Consider the following 23,915-nt stretch of genomic DNA (forward strand, 5'->3'; position numbering starts at 1 on the left):
AAGTGGAAGGTGTGCAGTGCTCAGAGGGCCACAAACAAGACTCCCTGAGAGAAAGGTCCCTTATTAGGAAATAGAAAGGGAGAGGGGGAGTGTGATACAGTTTAGAGACTAACATAGTGACCAGGAACTGGGAAGTCTTCAGGCAAGATAAGAAGATAAATTCAGGCATCCTGGTGGGGCCCAAAAGAGATCCTTGAGATGCAGTCTCCCTTTGGGGATTGGAGGGTGCCACACTTCACTTCCTGGCGGCCTTCATGCAAGACCAACCCTCCTACTCTCTTTACCTTCACCATCCTGATGGCGGAGATACCAGCTAACAACAGAAGACCCCACCTCATGGATGAGAAAGGAAGCAGGAAAGATATTGATCTCCAACCAAAACAAACCTTGTTTCTTTCTTCCAGATTTTTTTCCTTTTCCTTCTCTATTCTCCCACCATCACATCCCCAACATGTGTGAAACCAAGTATTTTGCATGAATTAGGATACTGAGGACTGGGATGTCTGGGTTGTATTATATATTCTTTTTCTTTCTTTCTCTGATTTTCACTATATTAACATTTAAAAATTTTTTCTTAATATATATGTATGTTTTATGTACTCTAATGTCTTCCCACTTAGTTCTCTACCCAAAAATACTTTCTTTCTCTTCTACTAACCTTCTTTAGATTTCTGTTTCACAATTCCTAAGATCTAATAACTCTATGTCCTCACCTCCTACTTCCTCAGCATATCATTCTATACCTCACCCCTGGTTCTTTGTCCACCATCAGAAACTGTAAACCCTTTCACAAACCTACTGATAATAATTGAATTCACCATTTCTGTACATTTTGAACAAACTGTAAATGTCTTAATAGCAAATATTTGATTTAAGGTTGTATGTTGTTTATATTGGGATCTATTAACATTGTGCTTTCCCTCAAAAGAGAGATATTGGAATCCTACAGGGGCACTGTAAGCCTATAGGGTAAAAATGGACCCAAAGCGCTAGAAGGGAAGAGACACGAGCAACATGAAAAGTCAAGGGAAGAAAGTTCTCATTATTAGAATCCATGGGCAGCACAGAAGAAGAAATTACAGAGAAGGAGTTCAGAATGTACATAATGTAAATTTCTATGAATTAAAGGATGGTATAAGACAGTAAATATAAGCAGCAGAAGATTATTTCAATAAAGAGTTACATAAACAAATACAAAAAGCAAAAAAAAAAAAAAACAAAAAAAAAACCCAATTACTCCAAGAAGGAGATAGAGTTCCTAAAAAAACCAGAAATTCTTAAAATGAAAGAAATAATAAACCAAACTAGAAGTTTAATTGAAATCATCACCAACAGATTAGACCACTTACAAGACAGGACTTCAGACAATGAAGACAAAATATATAATCCTGAAAAGAATGTTGATCACACAGTGAAGATGGTAAGAAACCATGAGTAGAACATTTAAGAACTATGGGATAACATGAAATGACCAACTTTAAGACTTATGGGGATAGAGGAAGGCATAGTGTTCCATACCAAAGGAATGAGTAATCTATTCAACAAAATAATATCAGAAAATTTTCCAAACATAAAAATGAATTGGAAAACAAAATACAAGAAGCTTACAGGATATCAATTGTACAAAATTACAAGAGATCCACACCAAGGCAAATTATAATGAAAATGCCTAACATACAAAATAAGGAAAGAATTATAAAAGCTACAAGAGAAAGGAATCTGATAACACAGAGGGTAAACCAATGAAGTTATGTGCAGATTTTCTAACCCAGACCCTGAAAGCTAGAAGATCCTGGAAGAACATATAGCTAGCTCTGAAAGAAAATGGAAGCCAACCAAGAATCTTATATCCAGCAAAATTAAGTTTTAGATCTGATGTTGAATTAAAAACTTTTCATGATAAACAAAATTTAAAAGAATTACAACTAGAAAACCTGCTCTACAGAACATGCTTGACAAAACATTCCATGAAGAGGAAATGAAAAACAACAATCAAAATCAGCAGAGGGAGGTATTACCCTGAAAAAAAAATTAATCAAAGGAAAAAAACAAGTCAAGTTGAATAACAAAAATAAACAAAAATGGCAGGGAATACAAATCATGTCTCAATAATAACCCTCAATGTTAATGACCTAAACTCACCAATCAAAAGACATAGGCTAGCAGATTGGATTTTGAAAAAAGACCCAAGGATATGCTGGCTCCAAGAGACTCATCTCATAGGAAAAGACATGCACAGACTGAAGGTGAAATGTTCTGTGAAATCATACCACTCACATGGACTGTGGAAAGAAGCAGTAGTTTTCATCCTCAAATTAAATAAAGTGGATTTCAAGCTAAAGTTAATCTATAGGGATAAAGAGGGACATTTCATACTGCTCAAGTGAACCTTATACCAACAAGTTAACAATTATAAGAATATATACCCCCCAAAATGGAGCATCTATGTTCATCAAACAAACTCTTCTCAAGTTCAAGAAGCAAATTGAACACAACACAGTAATTCTGGGTGACTTTAACACATCTCTTTCACCACTGTATAGATCTTCCAAACAAAAGCTGCACAAAGAAACTATAGAACTCTAAAACAATCAATCACTTAAACTTCACTGACATATATAGGATATTTCATCCTCAAAGAGTGAACACACTTTCTTCTCAGCAGCACATAAATCCTTCTATAAAATAGACCGTATATTATGCCACAAAGCATCTCTTATCAAATACAGTAAAGTAGAGATACTACATAGAATTCTATCAGATCACAATGGAATGAAATTAGAAATCAATGATAAAATAAAAACTACTCCAACACCTGAAGACTAAATAATATGTTACTGAATGAAAAATGGGTTGCAGAAGACATCAAGAAGGAGTTTAAAAATTCTCAGTGGTAAATGAGAATGCTGATTCAACATATTGAAATCTTTGGGACACTATGAAGGCAGTACAAAGATAAAAGTTCATTGCATGAGTTCATTCCTTTAAAGAAGAAAAGTCAGCAAACAAATGACCTAACTTTACATCTCAAAGCCCTAAAAAACGGAAAAACAAATCAACATCAAAAGCAGTAGAAGATAGAAAATTATTAAAATCAGAGGTTAAATAAATGAAATTGAAGAAAAAAACAATTGAAAAAATGAGAAAGCAAACATTTGGTTCTTTGAGAAAATAAATAAAATTGACAAACCCTTAGCCATGCTAACAAAGAGAAGGAGAAAGAAAACTCAAATTACTAACATAAATGATGAAAAAGGACATATCACAACAGACACTACAAAAATACAGAAGATAATGAGAAATTATTTTGAAAACTTGTACTTCAATAAAATAGAGAATATCGAAGGCATCAACAAATTTGTAGAATCATATGATTTGCCCAAACTGAATCAGGATGACAAACACAATTTAAACAGATCAATTTAAAATGATGAAATAGAAGATACCATCAGAAGGCCTACCAACCAAGAAAAGCCCAGGACCAGATGGATATGGAGCTGAGTTCTACAAGACCTATAAAGAAGAACTAATACCTATATTCTTCAAATTATTTTGTGAAATAGTAAAAGAAGGAGTATATCCAAACTCATTCTATGAGGCCAATATCACCCTGTTTCCAAAACCAGGTAAAGACACATCAAATAACAAAAGCTCAGATCAATATCTCTAATGAACATAGATGCAAAAATTCTCAATAAATCTCTGGCAAATTGAATATAGAAACATACCATAAAGATCGTGCACCACAATCAAGTGTGCTTTATTCCAGGGATGCAAGATTTGTTCAACATATGGAAATTAATGAATGTAATTCATCACATCATTAGACTTAAAGATAAGACCCACATGATTATCTCAATAGATGCTGAAAATCATTCAACAAAATACAGCACTTCTAATGCCAAGTAGTATGATGCATGGCATTTTTTGTTGAAAGGTGACGCCAGCAAGCCATTGAGATGATATGATTATGTTAAGATCTGCATTCTTATGGATATTAGACCCCTGCTGTCCACCTTGGCCTGCTAAGGGACTCCTGGAGAGTTCCCATTGGTTGGGGAAGTGCGGTAGGAGGGAATTACGGAGGAGGGACTTCCTGTTGGGGTGTGGGAGAACACTGCGTGTGGCAGTTGGCATTTTTTTCCCTGGGAGCGTACAGGGCATTGGTGGCAGTTTCAAAAATAAAGTTTGTTCCTGCCTGAGTGGCTTGTGATTTTGTGCCCAGCCGGACTGTGGCACAGCACCACTTCAAGTTCAAAACACTAGAAAAACTAGGGATAACAGGAACATATGTCAACATCATAAAAGCTATCTATGCTAAACATCAGGCCAACATCATTATAAATGGAGTAAAATGGAAAGCATTCCCTCTAAAAACTGGAACAAGACAGGGATGCCCTCTTTCACCACTTCTATTTAACTAGTTCTTGAAACACTGGCCAGAACAATTAGACAGAGAAAGTAAAGTAAAGGGAAATGGATAGGAGAAGAAGAGATCAAATTAGTAATATTTTCTGATGATATGATTCTGTATCTGGAAGACTCAAAAATTGCACCAGAAAACTTCTAGAACTAGTAAATGAATTTAGCAAAGTATCAAGATACAAAATCCACACCAATAGATCAAAGGCATTTTTGTATATAAGTGAAAAATCCTCCAAAAGGGAAAGGAGAAATACTATTCCATTTACAATAGCCACCAAAAAAAAAAAATCGTGAATCAACCTAATGAAAGAGGTGAAAGACCTCTACAATTAAAAGTATGGAATGCTAAAGAAAGAAACTAAAAAAGACCTTAGAAGATGGAAAGATCTACCTTGTTCTTGGATAGACAGAATTAATATTGCCAAAATGACTATATTATCAAAGACACTATACAGAATTAATGCAATTCCAATCAAAATCCCAATAACATTCCTCATAGAAATAGAAAAAAATAGTCATGAAATTCATCTGGAAAAATAAAGGTTCAAGGATACTAAAAGAATTCTTAGCAAGAAGAGTGATGCAGGTGGCATTACTGTACCAGACCTTAAACTATTCTACAGAGCAATAGTAACAAAGACAGCATGGCAACAAAATAGACTGGTACAGAATAGAGGACACAAAGACTAACCCACATAATTATATGTTATCTTATATTAGATAAAGGTGCCAAATATATACATTGGAGAGAAGATAGCCTCTTCACCAAATGGTGCTGAGAAAAATTGAAATCCATATACAACACAATGAAACTAAACCCCTATCTCTCACCATGCACAAAACTTAACTCAAAATAAGTACCTAGAAATTAAACCAGAGATGCTGCATCTGTTAGTAGAAAAAGTAGACCCAAATCTCCATCATGTTTGGTTAGGCTCCAACTTCCTTAATAAGACCCCTATAGTGCAAGAATTAAAATCAAGAATCAATAAATGGGATGTATTTAAAGTAAAAACTTCTCAGCAAAATAAACATCAGTGAAGTGAATAGAGAGCATAGATTTGGGGAGCTAATTTTTATTATATGCACATCAAATAGAGCACTAATCTTGAGGATATATAAAGAATTCAAAAATCTAAACACACACACACACACAAAAAAAAACCACAACAAATACCCAATCAATAAATGGGCCAAGGAACTGAACAGAAACTTTTAAGAAGATGATATGCAATCAATCAACAAACATGAAAAACTGTTCAACATCTCTAGCAATTACAGAAATGCAAATCAAAACTAAGATATCATCTCACTCCAGTCAGAATGGCAGCTATTAAGAATATAAACAAAAATTGTTGGCGAGCATGTGGGGGAAAAACCACACTCATACATTGTTGGTGGGACTGCAAATTGGTGCAGTCAATATGAAAAGCAGTATGGAGATTCCTTGGAAAATTGGGAATTGAACCACCATTTCACCCACCTATTCCACTCCTCAGTTTATACTCAAAAGACTTAAAAACAGTATACTACAGGACACAGCTACATCAATGTTTATAGCCTCACAATTCACAGTAGCTAAACTGTGAAACCAACCTAGATGCCCTTCAGGAGATGAATGGATAAAGAAAATGTAGTATATATACACAATGGAATATTATTCAGCATTAAAGGAGAATAAAATCATGACATTTTCAGGTAAATGGATGTAGTTGGAGAATATAATGCTAAATCAAATTAGACAATCACAAAAAATGCCATTTTTGAACAATCAATGCCAAAAATTCAGTTGGTAATGCATCATCCTTTTGCTAGATAATTCTGAAAGAAAAAAAAACCAAGTAAAAAAATTATAAAGTCCTCACTACTTTCTCACACTGTGCACAAAATTATTTAGAACTATAGACACAAATGTAAAAGATAAAATTTCTAAACTTCTGAACAACATAGATGAAAATCCTCATGAACTTGTGTTAAGCAATCTTAGATATGACTCTTAAAGTATTCATCAGATTTGGAAAAAAAACTTAGATCTCTTTACAATTATAAATGTTTTGTTTAAAAACAGAGTAAGAAACAAACTAAACAGTTCAGAAATTGGGAGAATATACTACAACATAAGAACTTTGAAAAAAATTTGTATCCAAAATATTAAAAGAACACAGTTATCAAGACAAATAACTTCTTTTTTAAATCTAATTTGTTATGTATGACAGCAGAATTCATTACAATTTATATTACACATAAAGAGCACAATTTTTTATATATCTGGTTGTATTCAAATATAGTCACACCATTCATGTCTTCATATATGTACTTAGGGTAATGATGTTCATCTCATTTCACCATCTTTTCTACACCTATACCCCCTTCCTTCCTACTCACTCCTTTGCCCTACCTAGAGTTTGTCGAATCCTCCCATGCTCCCCTCCCTCGCCCATTATGAATCAACCTCCTTATATTATTAGTACATACATAATTGCACAATGTTAACATTGGGGGAAATTGGATGAATGGTTCATGGAATGTTCCTTACATTTATTTTCAACACCCTGTGAATTTTGTTTTTTACAAAGATTCAAAAAGGAGATAAAAAATCAGTTTCTTAAAAATATACTCCAATTTTAATAAATTAGTAAATTAAATAATAAACTTTATTGAAACTTTTAAAAAATGCAAGAGTATTAGAGAAAATTAAGAAAACAAGTAAAATACCAAAATACTAAAAAAGTATGATTATTTTTACACATCACAGTTATACCACTCATATTCATTTTTCTTTTTCATAAATGTAATAAAAGTTTTGTAATGGATTTTTAAACTATTACAATACCAAAATATTATAAACATTTTTTATCATCACTAAAAATTCTTCCTCATCATTTTAAATGTTCACAATAAGGTATGAAATTGCCACAGCTATGAAATTATTAGACATTTAATCAGCTTTCTACATTTTACTACTGCAAACCTAGCAATAAATATTTTTCCAACATTCATTTATATAAAAATAATTATGAAATTAATTATTCAGGATGCCTTTCTGGACAGGAAAATGCTCGGTGAAACATGAGATTTAGTTCTAGAATTTTTTTAAAAAATTTTTATTTGTAGAAAGACACAATACTCTTATTTTTTTATATATTTGTTTTTATGTGGTACTAAGGATTGAACCCAGTGCCCCATAAAGGCCAGGCAAATGCTCTACCAGTGGAGTTATAACCGCAGCTTCTAGGATTTTTATGTTTATTGAAAAACTGCTTTTAGGAATTTGTAACACCAGGAAGGTTTATATTGTCCTACATATATTACTATCATAAACACAAAATATATCATTAAAATTTATGTTATATAGGAACTATTATATTACATACATATAACAATATGAATGTATTTCCTTAGCATAAGAAAATAATTAATCTTATAATTTTAAAATTTGCATTAAAATTTCATGTTTATTGGCAATATGTATTTTTCTTTGGAAACTTGCCCATTATATTGCTTATGCCTTTTATGTTGTAATATTTAGTATTTTTCTAAAAAACTTTTAAAGTTTTATTGGTTCCTTTTAGTTATACATGACAATAGAATATACTATGGCATATTTATAAATACATGGAACATAATTATTCTAGTTCTAAAAAACCGTTTGACTTCATCAGGTTAAAATGACATACTATTTTCCAATTTCCATTATATTAAAAAATTTATTGATAGAAATAATGTATTAAATGTTTTGAGCATACATTTTTTCAAAATGTAAAATTCTATGAAACAGGCTTCTCTTGATCCTCTTCAGAGAGTGTTGAACAAACCAAACACTGTATTATGTTTTAGTAATTTGGAAAATGCTATAAAAAAAAAAACAAAATAATTCTCTACTGACAAGCACCAAACAAGACATTGAAATATTGTTGTTTCCCTCACACTATTTTAATATTTATTTATAAAATGGTTATTTTACTATATTAATTTGATAATCATTAAATATGATAGTAACTGTTATTTCCTTAGTTCCCTTACAGGTATATCATAATAAAAACATGACTTATTCTATGAAGCGATGGAAGTAAAGAAAGTTCTTTTGGATTTTATAGCCACTTTTTCAGAGTATGAAATTTTTGGGGTTAGTCAAGCACATGTCTTAGTGCATCCGAGTTGCTTGATAGGAATGTTTTCATACTTTATTAGCTAAGTGTTCTATTCTAAAACTAAGGCACATTCTCCAATCAGAAAAGCTTGAATTCTTTTAGTAAGCAATCTTTTAATCAAATCTCCACTTTGATGTACTACTGATTGATACAAATCATAAATATTTTCTATATGTTAATAATAATAAATAATCTTTAAGTCTTTAAAAATTCACATATAAAAAAATTTCAAGCCAGGCATGGTGGTGCATGCCTGTAGTCCCAGAGGCTTAGGAGGCTTAGCCAGGAGGATCACAAGTTCAAAGCCAGATATGGCTCAGTGGTTAAGTGCCCAGGGATCAATCCCTGGTACCAAAAAGAATTTTGCCAATGCACGGCTTATCACTACATTCTCTTGTGTTATTCTACAGTGCCTTAGCTTTTGGCAAAATCTGAAGTGGACAGTGTGGCCTGTGATTCTCTGTAATCTGATCATACAATTTGTCTCTACAACCTCCTAGCAGGACAGTCTCCTTGACCTTCTCAGTTCCAGCTTTGCTAGTAATCCCTGTCCCCAAGTTCTTCAGAAACCTGAATTTTTCTTGTTCTTGCTCTTGTTGTTTTGTTCCTTTTTCCTGAAGATATTTGCCATCTATTGTGTTCCAGTTCCATATTTTTCTCTCTTTCAGAAGGCTAATTGACTTCCTGTAGCCTTCCCTGGGATGCTGTGCTCAAACTCTTATATTCTTATAATAATTTAATACATTTATACAACACATTTATTATTCACTTACAATTTGGTGTCACATGATCCAGGAGACCAATCTACATGGAGCATCATTTTAGCAACATGGTCTTGCCCGTGGCCTGACATGTTGGGGATTCCTCAATAAATCTTGCGTTTTTAGAAAAAATACTTATTAGAAATATGCCAAGAGAAAACTATAGTAGTACCCTAGAAGTAGTCAAATAGTGTATGTGATTTTTTCCATAAATTATGACTTGTAATCATTCTTAGGTTTCTGCTTGCCTACTTTTATAGACAAAGACCCTTTTAAATAAGAAGGCAGTACTGATTCTTAATCTGTCAATATTTTTAACTATTATTTATTTTAAAAAAATTTCTAATTGATTTTTAAAAAATAAATGACAATGAAATGCATTACAATTCTTATTACAAATATAGAGCACAATTTTTCAAATGTCTGGTTGTATATAAAGTATGTTCACACCAAATCTTGTCTTCATACATGTACTTTGGATAATGATGTCCATCACATTACATCATCCTTGCTAATCCCCTGCACCCTCCCATTCCCTCCCACCTCTCTTCCCTATCTAGAATTCATCTATTCCTCCCATGCTCCACCTCCCTACCCAACTATGAATCAGCCTCCTTATATCAGAGAAAACATTTGGCATTTGTTTTTGGGGGATTGGCTAACTTCACTTAGCATTATCTTCTCCATTGCCATCCATTTACCTGCTATTCAAAGTTGTTCTTTTCAATATTTCCTTTCAAAAAGAGTAAATATGAACACTTGATTATCTCTTTCTTTATTATGATCATATAAATCCAAGGAGATATGTCTAAATATAACTAAGATGAGTGAATGGCATATTGAGAGTGATTATCAGTACACTGGTAATGTAAGTTATAGTCTAATTGGAGTGAGTGATAACACCTCACCTTGTTGTTTAAATTGTGACATCCATTAACTTCTCCTATAGCATCTATATAATAATAATAATAATAATAATAATAATAATAATAACTAATAATTATTGAGCATTTTCTTTAGATCAGGTGTTGTTCAACTTGGTATGCTTGTAGTAGTCTGTTACAATAATAATCTTACAAGGTAGTTTACTATTATTTTACTATACATCATTATGTGAACACAATTATTTAATTTTCAGTAAGCTTATGAGAATGGTAATTAATAAAGCTATCATTTACTGCTAATATAGTCACTGAGTATTGAAGAAAAGTATTTTAACAAGAATTTTTTTTTGAGATGTGAGGTGTACCTAGCCAAGGAAAAGTGAAGAGTAGTGCTCTTATGGAAAGGGGATGGGATTGCATCTCTCATACAGAAGAACTTTTCAAAGGAAGTTGAGAGAAGAAGAAAAGAGACGAAAACAAGAAAACAAACAAAACAAGAAAACAAAATTACCTGTTACCTGAGTCTAGAACCATTGCAACTGCTCTGACTTTGTGCTTTCTCTATATTAAATCCAAACAGTAAGGGATAAAAAATACAGACTTTCACAAATCTACAATCAGCATTTGTCTCAAGTTCATTCATCATTCTCACTCTAGATTCCATGAAGATTTTCTTCTAGCGAAAACATTTGGTTTCTCATTTATTGAAGAAATGTGGGTTATTTTTGCTGTGTGAATTATGTAAGGAATTAGCACACAAAAACTAATTGAAATTAGTGCTGTTGTCTTCAGAACTCACATCATATTAAAATGTGCAGTGTAATTCAAGCCACAAATTGAATAGGTGTTTTGAGCTATAAAAATGACATCTTCATGTTCTAAATAATGGTATGAGTGGACTATTGCTTATTCACATGATAACAAAATTTAAACTATATTTATTTCTTATCTCTACGGGAAAGTATATGAAGAATATTCTTCAATGTAAGACTGATATTAAAATTCTACACCTAAATGCTGAGGGATTCTTATTAATATTTGTTCCAAATTATAAATAATTTAATACTGGAAAATATCTCAATATTCAATTTGCTTTCTTTGACAGGTGCTGGGTGTTTTGAGGAATATATTTTTTGTATTATTTTTGCTATATTTTTGTCATGCTGTGCCATGCTGTTCTTTTCCTCAATAAAAAGAAGTTTCAGGAATTTGCTTATAACTGAGAAGTTTTGAAATTTTTTTTAAATTATAAATAGTATCATCAATTGCAAATCTCTTCAGATTACTTACATTTTAAAATTTTTGTCCCCAAAGTAGATATTTTGTAAAAGCAAGTGAAATATTTTTTGAAATATTCCATAACATACAATGTAAATCATACACATATGGGTCCTTTTTAACATTTATAATGTAAGTCATAATAAATATTATTCAAACCTAGATTTCATTACCAACAATCCCTTGATAAATTTTAAGTAGTTCATTGATACTTAAATTACCTCGGAAAATTTGTATAAATGTGTTAAAAATATTTTCTCTAATTGCTATTTTTTTTAGGGAGAAGACTTCTTAAAGTTTGTCCACTTAGCAGAGGACATTTGAAACATACAAAAAAAAAACCAATTAAGAATTACTACTTTTATCTATAATCATCATTTTTTTTGAAACATGCTAATAATGAGTTGACACTTATTTGGCATCTATTTTGTGGAAAGCATTGTTTTAGGTGACTCATATAGTAACTCAATTAATAGTCACAAAAAATTATGAAGTAGGCTCTAATTTTATTTGAACTCTATAGAAGGGATGAATGAGTCATAGAGGCTTCACACTGTGCCAAAAATTTTTCATAAATAAGAGGCAGAGCAAATTTTTGAATCCAGGCTACCTCTTTTTAGAATCTGTGCTATAACACATAATGTTACAAGATCTCTTGGTCTATCTGTTTCTCCATTCTTCAGACTCCATGAAGACATGGTAAAGTGCATGTTTTCCTTTTCATTGTCTTAATATGCCTTCAAAAAGGCCTCATTTATAGGGTATGATCATAAATATTGTAAATACTGATCAATTAAAGAGGAAATCAGACATCCTCTTTTCCAAATTCACTGTAACAATATGCCTTTAGAGAGTAACTTACATTATCTTAGTTAAAATCTTTTTAATGTGATTCAATATGTACTAATGTATTTTTAATAAGCATATGTATCTTTCTTCACATAGATTATACTCTGTCATGTTCTGTATCAGGGACATGGAATTATTGCCTTGAGTTGCTATGCAAATATATCTTCAGGACCAGGTAAAATTCCATTTGCTCCATGTTTGGACAGACTTTGCAAGGGTCATCATCCTGCTTTATCATTACTGAGGTTTATAAGGAGTTCTTCCTGTTATACCTTATATATATATATATATATATATATATATATATATATATATATATATATATATATTTGTTGTTGTTGTTGCAATGTAAGTGGATGTCTATCTTTCTTTTTCCTAAAAGGCCTTCATTTTAGCTTATAATAAATAAAACATCTTAAACAGCTAAGAAAGAACAAAGGGAATATAAATGGGAGAAGGAATTGGATCAATACATAAAAGACATATGTGAAATATCAAGTATAATCTTCTTAAGAAAGTGTCACAAATCTTCCTCTGACAGTCACCTCAAAGAAGAAAAATGGTCTTTTGTTATTTATTAATTTATGTAATAAATTGATTTATTTCTAAAGAATATGACTGTTAAACAGTAACACTAGGAGGAATTCTCTTCCTATGAACTTCAGGAAGAAAAAGATTTAAATCATTGAACAATACCTCTCAAAAAGACTCCTGTTATGACAATTAGTCTGAAAATCTTCCTCACACACTCCAACATAATTTCTTATAGGGCAATTCCATATGATCAAAGCTGTATGGCTCAGACCCATGTTTTTCTGCTGATTTGGCATAATCTGAAGAAATCTGACTGTGTCTTTCTTAAGAATCCTTATTTTTTTCAGAGACAATTAAATAGCAGTTTTCCATTTTTTCTATGCTTATACTTGGAGTGTTGGTACTTTCATTAATTGGATAAACTTTTGTTGTTTTTCAAATTAATTCTCTGGAGGCAGAAATAAAGTTTCTCTGGAAATGCACCCTGCACTGTGAATGAAAGTATATATACATATATTTTTTAAAAATATTTTTTAGCTGTAAATGGAGCTTTTCATTTATTTATTTATATGTGGTACTGAGGATCAAACTCAGGGCCTCACACATGCCAGGCAAGTGCTCTACCACAGAGCTACAAATCCAGACCCATGAAAGTATATTTTTGAATGTACATGTATAAATATGTAACACCAAATTCCACTCCTATGTATAGTTGTAATGTACCAAATAAAAAATAAAGTTAGAATAGGGGAACAAAAGGAAATATATCATCATTGCAGGGATCCTTGAAGAGATCCTTCTAAAAAATTCTGGGATACTGCAAAAGAACAATAGGAAAAAAAAATCAAGGGTTTACAAAGATAGGTGTAACTCAATCCAACACTCTTGCAGTAGTCCTATGCATGATTCTGAACACTGTGTTGGCCATTTTGACATGGAATTCTTATTACTGAACATAAGAGAAACTATTAATTTCTAATCTTCCAAAAGAAGTTTGGTAAGGCAGGATCCTGTGTAATGTCTGAGGTAGGAGACAGAACACAGGAGTGGGAAATTTAACACTAGTACCATGAATCGTAGACACATCCTTTGGAGAAAATGCAATATTTCTTGCCTTAGATAACATTCTTCCTTAGAAAACATTATTCTAGTTTGGGGAATATTCTTTCAGCAACAGACTAAAATTAGATATAAAAGTAAATATTTCATGGCCATAAGAAATGCAATTACAGTTTTAATGATAAATACTGCCAAGGTCACAAAACCCAGAAAACTGGTTTAGTGAAGGATTGTGAAGCTTAAACATTAATATCAATACCCTGCTTATCATTTCAGAGCTACAGACAGAATAAAAAAAAAGCCATAAAAAATCTTTATAGTAATAGAATTCCCTTGATTTTATGTTATTCTGAGTGATATGATGGCTCCTCCTCAAAGAATACCTTGTAAACTGGGTATTAGCAATGAGAAACTTGTCCCTCCAGACTTGCTTTGCAGCAGCTGCCACACTGATTCCCTTGGATGGCAGCAGCTGTGGCATTTTCCAGGCTCAAATGGCATCCATCTAAGGCAGCACTCAAGGTTCTAAAATAAGCAGGACTGCCTCCTCCAACCACCCCAGAACCCTTGCCTGTCTTCGTGTCCTGAGTGAGTGCACACGTTTATCCTCAGACCCCCCCTCTGCCCCATACACACACATAGACAAGTACCCACATTTTTAAGACAATGGTCATTTCAGAACTTAAATGAGAAAAACTGAAGTTTTCATTAATCTGGAAATGTGCAGGATCCAGCATGGGAGTCTTATTTCCATCCTAAATCACAAATCTTGACATTGTTGTCATACTAAAGAAAACTAAGTGGTCACTGAGAAGCATGTAGGGGTCCTTTTACGAATACTTTAAGGAAAGGTAGACAATAGCCTTTCAATTATTTTTTTTCCAACCTGTTTCATAAATTGAGACATATTGGTGAAAAATTTTGAGTGCAGATTGGTGACTCATACCCCTGACTTTTACATGACCTGTCTAGACAAAGACTACTGAGCTCGTTCAACCTCGGGAGCCATGTTTTCTTTATTTGTCAACATCCCTTTGTGTCATAATGTCCACCCCATCCAGTGCTTCACACTTAAAAATGAAGTAAGGACTTATCTAGATGACAATAATAGTTTTCGGTTTTAAAAAAGAAAGAAGTCAGTCCAGAAATTTAATCAGAAAATTGTATACTAAATTTGTTCATATACTAAATAAATATTCATGGCATTTATTATGAATGATCATATTAATAATGACAATAAAAAAACAGGTTTTGAAGACTATCCTGTGATCTAAAATGTGCTTACATATTCAGGTCCTTATTTGTTCATGACAGCTCTTTCACTCATGCAGGGAGAGAAGCATCTATTTTTAATTATACCTTTTGATGAAATAGTGTACAAACATTTCCACTTTCCGTTACACAGGGATAGAAGGACTCATTTTTTGTTTTCACAGGAGTTTCACTTTATTTTCAGTTCTTTACACACCAGGCTAAATGGCAACTGGTCCTTTATTTAGAGAATCCTCATTTTCAGCTGTTGGCACTGCCATCCTTTCAGCTGCTCTTAGCCTCTAGAGCCTGCACATAATAAATAATACAATCTGCTGGAAGCCTCTAACAGCTTTAAATGTTTCTGCTAATGTGCCTGTGGCATTTTAGACCAGACTTTTAAAAGTTCCCTAAAATCTAGGAATTACAAAACATTCGCGGGTTTAAAAGGGCATAAATTAATGAACTGCTTGACTTTCTTTTAAATGAGACGTCCATTTTCCATCTCAATCACTGAGCACTTATTGCTGTCTGGTATCTAAATGGCTCAGGCAGCTATTTACCTATTATAAATGACCACATTCTTTACCATATCTGCATTAAGCTTGATCAACAGAATTGCACTATTTGGGAAACAATATATTAGAGATAGAAACCCCAAATAAAAAATCAGCTGTTGTTCAATATCAGGGTGGAGGGTTGTGGGGGGGCACTTTTGTTGCTTATTCACACCTATAAATGCTGCTGTTTCACTCTTTGAAATTATAATCCCTCTAGTAGGTTCATAACCACTAGGGAAAAAGTTAAAACTTCCATAGAATTTCAAAATTGGAGCACATATGAGAAAAATAACTTTTTTAAATGCTAGGCCTTTATTTTCATATGACATTATTCTCTGGGTAAGGTTCTGCATGTATACTATTAATAGAGATAGTGCTATTTTATGAATGCTCTCAAGACTCTTGAAACAAAGATTGTTTCACTCTAAGTGTTAAAGAGCTATTTTGCCAAAGGGATTATTGAATTTGCCATTATGTGTGCATATAATGCAAATCTTTCAAGTTCTTGAAGTTTTGCACATGTGTGCTGTAAGAAGCTAGATTTTTGTTCAAAGTGTTAAACATTATATCATGTAGAACATACTAAAACATTCATTTTAATAATTTAAGAATACTATTGCTGATCAATACTGTACATTTCCAGTCACTATTATTCAGCTATCCCAAATTGGAAGTAAACATGGTCATTCATGATTTTAAAGTTCTACTGTGAATTGTAGAACTTTAAAAAAAGTTTGGAAAATGGGCTGGGGATGTGGCTCAAGTGGTAGTGTACTCGCCTGGCATTTGTGCCACCTGGGTTCGATCCTCAGCACCACATACAAAGATGTTGTGTCTGCCAAAAACTAAAAATAAATATTAAAAAATTCTCTCTCTCTCTCTCTCTCTCTCTCTCTCTCTCTCTCTCTCTCTCTCTCTCTCTCTCTCTTTAAAAAAAAAAGTTTGGAAAAAGAATGAAATAGGGCCAGTGACATTATTACAGGGAGGCAGTTTCTTAAACACAATGAAGTCACTGAGAAAAACACTTTATCTCATGAATAGAAAAACTTCTCACACATGTGTCTGACATACCATGGAAATTATAGGGAATTCTCTTTGTTTTGTCTTCCAAGATATCATGCTGTCCTACCTTTCTTGGCCTTTCTCTTATCTGGTATATTAATTAACCTCAATATTTAAACTTTTAAGGACATTAAATTTCTATTCTGTCTTTGTCCTTGTAAAGTACAACCCCTCTTACAAATTTGTTAATGCATTAATTTATCTAGGACTCTTCACTATCAATCAAAATTTTATACCAATTTCCATCCTTCTTATTCAAATTATTTATTTAGTAGTGTTTTTTTCCTGCTGTCCCATGAAAACAATATACACCTAGAGATGGAGTTCTGCTAAAATCTAATTGATCTAGTGGCAATTATGTGAAAGAGATTATAATAAATCTAGTATTTCATAATCTTTCCTCTTTGATATGTTAGTTGATCTAATATTTATAATAACACAACTTCAACATTATTAGCATTTTTAATACATTCTGTATTCTAAGACTTTCAGTGATAATTGCTATAAAATTAAGGATGGATGAAATGCTGTCTAATCTTTTATTATAGGATGTTATAAAGTATACTAAGGAATAAATTGTCATAAATGTTTATTTACGTTGAATTTATGGATGCTCTCATAACTAGAAGAGTTTTCTAAGAGTAAAAAAGAAAATGAACAATATAATAAACAAACAAAAACCATGTAGCTTAAAATGTATATATGCAGCATAAACAAAAAGAAAATGGGTTGTCCTCTAGATACATTTTGTATATGTTGTGTCTGTCTGTGTGTAATGTATGGCAAAGATTAAAAGACAAAGTTTTGTGCCTGTTGTAAGGTAAGACAATGAACTTACAAAATTTGAAGAAAACAGACAGTGATTCCTTTGGCAGTACTGTAAAACATGTAGCTGCATATTTTATAGGATCATCTGTAGGCCAGGCTCAAGCCTTATTCTCTGTTAACTGATTATAGGAAATACTCCACAAGGCCAAAGGTTATAGACTGAGAGAGAGAGAGAGAGAGAGAGAGAGAGAGAGAGAGAGAGAGAGAGAGAGAGAGAGAGAGAGAGAGAGAAGGCAATGTATTATACTGGAAGCCATTTATGATTATGCCTTAGTGTGACTTTGGAGACCACTTAAGCCTTATCATGTGTATAAACCATTCAGTTTGGTGATGGGTGTTTGCTGTATATGCCTGTTTTTAGCTTAGTGGGTCAGATAACACAGAGTCTATGAAGTGCAACCAGGTCATATAGTAACTTGGAAGCCCATAGTTAAGCATTCATTTTCTACTAAGGCTCAGTAGCAGGTCAAGAGCTCTTTCTCTAAAGAAAAGTAGTTATTTGTGGTGAATGGCAGAGTTTTGTTCCAAAATCCTAAAAGCATGTGTTGTGATTTGTCTATATACTCCTGCCAAAGGCTACAAATAGCATTCCCATCTATCACTGACATTTCAAACACCATTGCATCTGCTGGGTCACATGGTGTAAGTGGTAGAGCAGCTTGTACAGGAGACTGGACCTATAGCAGAGTTTTCTCTTGTTCTGAATGCCACTCAAAACAATCAATTTTTCAAGTTTTAAAGTGATGTATTTAAATTTTTAATAAAATTAAAAAAAACACAAGAAATGTTAAAGTTATTTAGGACAAAGGAAAATAATACAAGAAAGAAATTTGGAGTCATACAAAAAGTGGGCAGAACCCAACATCTATGTGAATAAATGTAAAACATATTTTGCTCACTAAAACAATCTTCATAAAATCGAATTTTCTGTTTAAAGCAAAAATAACAATTTATTATTATGTGTTTATAGCAGATGTTGAATACATATGTAAAATCTTTAGTTTAAAAGTGAAGAGAAAGATGGAAAAACAGTGTTTTCAGTGTTTTTATGTAAAGTGGTATAATGCCACTTACTGGTAGGGTGAGTTGTTATATCTGTACATGTTAACATCTAAAGCCACATTGTCCACTATGTCAGTCAATACATATGAATGTGATGTTGAATCACTTGAGATGTGATGAATATAATGGAGGAACTAAAGTTTTAATCTTGTTTACTTCCAATTAATTTTATTTTGAATTATATAATGAAACAGTGTAAAATAACTTCTGTAATGCACAATTCTATTGCATCATCAAAGATAATATTAAATTGTAGTATATATGTTGGGCACATGAATTCTTTCTAGTGTTATACATAAGAACTCATCAATGTAGTTAGTAGAAATGTGATTATTTGAATTACTTTTATTTTCTATGTACCAATTTTAATCATTGTAAGGACTTTATATAAATATTCATGCAAATAGAATGCATCACAACATTCTATTGCAAACTGTAATTGTTTATTAAAGCTACATAATCATTTTATTTACCGTATAATTATATTATTTTGCCAGACTAAAAAATATATGCATTTATTTTAAAATTAAACAGAGTTGACAGAAGATGTAGCTCAGATCTAGAGTGCTTCCCCAGCAAGCCTGAGGCCCTGGGTTTGATCCCCAATCCGTACAGAAAAAAAAAAAAAGGTAAAATTTTTAAAAAAGCATAGTTTTAAGAAGAGATGCAGAAGGGCTTACTAAAAATGAAAATTAAACTCAAAGAGACTGAAATTATGTTGGGTATATACCTATGAGTATATATATGAGCTCAAACAGTACAAATAATTTCTATAGCTTTCAAGGAATTTGGTAATATATAGACTCCATCTCAATGCAATTAATATATACAGAAATATTTGCATCAAAGAAATTTATCTCACCAAGAATTTTTATTATCTTGAAGCCTAAAAATTGAATGTATGATGAAATTATCTTTGTAGTATTTTACTTCTATTAAGAAGAATTTAAGCTAGATATGAGAGAATTAGTTTTTGTCTTGACAGATGGTGCTCCAACTATATTAGGTCAAAAATAAAAAATACTTATTAGAATGTTAATGAAAGGGACTGATGTTTTCCTTAATGCTTCATTTGAATGCATTATACATATTGAAAATATTTGTGCTTGGTTTCTGAAGCAGACTTATTAAATCGTCATGGATACAGTTGTAAAAACTGCAGTCTATATGACAGATGCTATGAATCATTAACAATGAATTTATTACTCTTGTGTTCTTTGCCAATTTACTTTGGTTCAACATGGAAGCATTTTATTTTTAAAAAAGATTTCCTGTAGTGTTAATTTCAATTGAAAATTTTCTTGAAACCAAAGGAATGCCTGCCAAATAGTTAATAATCTAAGACAAAAAAAACAAAAACTGGCAGTGTTTTGTTTTCTTGGAAATATCACACTGCATAAGAATGAGTTCAATTTGAAATTCAAGTTAAAAAAAAGTTTATTTGTTAACTAAATAGTATAAAATGTGTGTTGAAATTGAAACTTTCAAAATAGAAATGAATTATAGTTTTATACATTTTTCTGACATTATCAGCATAAGTATGATTTTACCTGTGATTTATAGTGTTATACACTCACATACACGTGTTGCAAAAATCTACAAAATGTAAAAACACATTATTGGTTGAAGAATTCAGTTTCACGGATGTTTATTTATTTATTCATTCATTCATTTATTTTTAGTACTGGATATAGAACCCAGGGATGTGTTCTACCACTGAGCTACATCCCCAGTTATTTTTATTTTTATATATTATTTTGAGACAGAGTCTTACTAAGTTGCCAAGACTGGACTTGAACTTTGCGATCTTCCTGCCTCAATCTCCTGTGTTGCTAGGATTACAAGCATCCACCAAAATGCCCAGTCTTTATAACCATTTTTGGTATATGCTACTGACTATGTTGTGCACAAAGCTGAGTTAACACAGAAATTAGTGAATTTCCTTAACTTTTACAGGCATAGTTTCAATCACTACCACTTTTCTTCAAAAATCATATCAGTTTTTATAAAAATTGTTGAAGGAGTTTTGTTTATGTGGATATGAAGATTAATGAAAACAACATTTAGTATTCAATTCAGGTAATGGAAAACTGAATATATGGGGCTGGGGATGTGGCTCAAGCAGTAGCGCGCTCGCCTGGCATTCGTGCGGCCAGGGTTCGAGCCTCAGTACCACATACCAACAAAGATGTTGTGTCCACCGAGAACTAAAAACTAAATATTAAAAAAAATTCTCTCTCTCTCTCTCCTCTCTCACTCTCTCTTTAAAAAAAACTGAATATATGTTCAAAAACTTGGTTGTATAAATCCACACTTTCAACTGTAAATATTAAGAAATAAAAATGCACATCAAGTATTACTTTTTACAATGTAGTATTCAAATACAGATGTACTATAAATGTAAAATTTAAACCAAATTTTAAGGATAGTATGAATAATTGAAGACATATTATTACTAACTTCATATAAATTGAAGTGAATCAAAAGTATATTGAAATTAACTGAAAAGATAATATCATGTATAGTTTAGGTATATAGAGCATATAAAAAATTAGTTTCACCTTTTTCTTTCTACTATATTTAATGTAAAATCCTGAAACTTAAAATTAGCTATCAGTATAATACTCTATTTCTATTTCAAATAAATTAATTAGACAACAGCTAAAACAAAAATTGCAAAGATTTACAGTAAATATGTCCATAATGGATATAAAATTGCGTTGCCACCTGCATGATGGTTAATTTAGGAAACCTGATGGGGGTCGATGGGGGATTACCAAAACAAACACACAAATAGAGAAAAAGCTGGGACCCAGTGGTTCCTACACTCAAATGGAATGCAATGAAAAGTCAGCTCAGCACATTTATTATATGGTACATCATTAAAAAAATTTGTTGGGAGAAAATTTTTTTCAAAGCACTCAAAGTGAAAGACCAACTTCTGTGTAGCTTAATTATAGTCATCAACTTGCACCCATAAATCTCTACTCCTGAGCAACTGGCATTTGAACCCAAGGTTAAGAGCTGATAAATTCTGTGGCTGGCACAGAACCCCTTTTGAAAAAGATGTCACCATAGCAACTGGGCAATCTTCCTTCAGTGCCTTTGCATGAGAAATTCCCAAGAGTGGCATCTCTGGGCAGTTCAATGACTAAAATTCATTTGCTGCTTCTGACAAAATTGAGTGATTAAAATACTCAAATAATGCAAAAGATACAGTGAAAAGTGAAAATGAGAGACTAATACATTTTGTCAAGTAAAGGCCTTTAATAAAGTAATTTCAAAAGGGTAACATTTGGAGGATTTCTAGATAAAGGAAAGAAGAAAAGAAGGAAAACAAAAATGAAGGAAAGAAAGAAAAAATTGACAAAACCCATGCAACAAACAATGGTTCAGAAAACCTTGGGCATTGGACAATAAAGGAAATGTTCTTCAAGACATAGAAAACAATGGGAATGCTCCTGTTGTCCCGTATTAATGTATACTGAGAGCTTTCAGGGCATATCTCAGAGGTAGAAAACAGAAAAATGTTTGGGTTTAGGAGTTTGATGTTAGAGACCAGAGAGATCGAGGCAGCTAGAGTTTACAATCTCACTAACAGAGTGAGGAATGGCAGAAAAAGAGAACTCCAGAGACCTGCAGAAGGTCTTTTTTTTTTTGAATATGAAGCAGAGTACTGACTAGAGCATATTTCTGAAGAAAATGCTTGTGTCTTACTAAACCACAAACATAAAACATAAAAGGTCCAGTACCCAGCAAACTTAGCTGAGGATAGTCTTTTCACACCAGTCAATTTGGAACACCTCACTGCTTTTGGAACACTGGGGCTCATACACAAAATGCCTTACAAATGGGAAATAATAATATTAGTCTAAACATCTTCTGAATGAATGTAAAACAACTTAAAACAGTAACTGAAAAAAGATACCATTTCCAAGTAATATAGCTATGTCACAACAAAAGATGAAAATTAAACAATAGCATTGACCAAACCAAACCAAAAAGGTAAAATTAACAATGACTAATATCCAATAAAAAATTACCAGGTGTGCAAAGAACAAGAATATATTATCAGTAATTTGGAGAATATTGAAGAAATCAATAATAACATATAACTGACAAAGATATCCAAATCATCAAAAAGAAATATTCAACTACTTATAATTTCAATTCAGATGTAAAAAACTTAATTTGTATAAAATATTCAGAGATAAGTGAATTTAAAAGTTCAAATGTAAATAAAATAATGTCTGAAATTTAAAATATACTAGAAAATATTAATAACAGATTAAATATTTCAGTGGAAAAGATTAATGAATATGAAGGCATAATCATGAAAACTGTCCAAAATAAAATACAGAGAGCTTAAGAGTTTTTTTTTTTTAAGAAAATTATATCAGTAAGTAATGAGGGAAATCACAGTAAACAAAAGATCATATGCTTGGATTGTAGAGTTTCTTAAAGAATAATGGGCAGAAAATTATGTGAAAATGACTCAAATTTCACTAAATTTGATTACAATTATAAATATTCAGTTACAAAGAGTTCAATGAAACTTAAGTTACCAAAGACAAAAATTGCTCAAAATTTATAGTCTAGTTGCTATAAACCAATGATAAAGCAAAAAATAAAAGCAAGAAGATAAACAAAAATACATACATGGAGTAATAAACTCCTCAATGACACCAAATTTTTCATTACAAACAATGGAAAAAAATACAGTGGAGAAATACGTGAAAGTACATGAAAAATAGTCAACTTAGAATTATATACCTGGAGAAAAAAATTAACTGTATGATAAATTTAAGACTATTTTTAGACATTCACCATCACTACCACAAAGTTAAATGAAGTTTTCCAGGAAGAACAAAACATGAACCAGAAGTATTTACTATAAAAAGAAAGTAAAAGAAGTAGCATCGACAACTACATAGGTTAATATGCAAGAATCTACATAATTAACTTTTAAAATGATAACAGTTTTTCAACAAAAATAACATTTTATTTGGGGATTTTATTTGGGGGGTTAATTATATGTAAATTAAAGTATTAGAAAATGGTAAAGTTGAAGAACATAATAGAAATGTGAAATGTTATAAGGGTCTTTACTGTGGGTGAATTAATATCATACAAATTCAGACTCTAAACTAAGTATTATGAGAGGGATAAAAGCATAGTGTCAATATACCAAAAGAGGACATAAATACTAGT

Source organism: Ictidomys tridecemlineatus, chromosome 4, assembly GCF_052094955.1.
Source record: "Ictidomys tridecemlineatus isolate mIctTri1 chromosome 4, mIctTri1.hap1, whole genome shotgun sequence".
In the NCBI taxonomy this organism is placed as follows: domain Eukaryota; kingdom Metazoa; phylum Chordata; class Mammalia; order Rodentia; family Sciuridae; genus Ictidomys; species Ictidomys tridecemlineatus.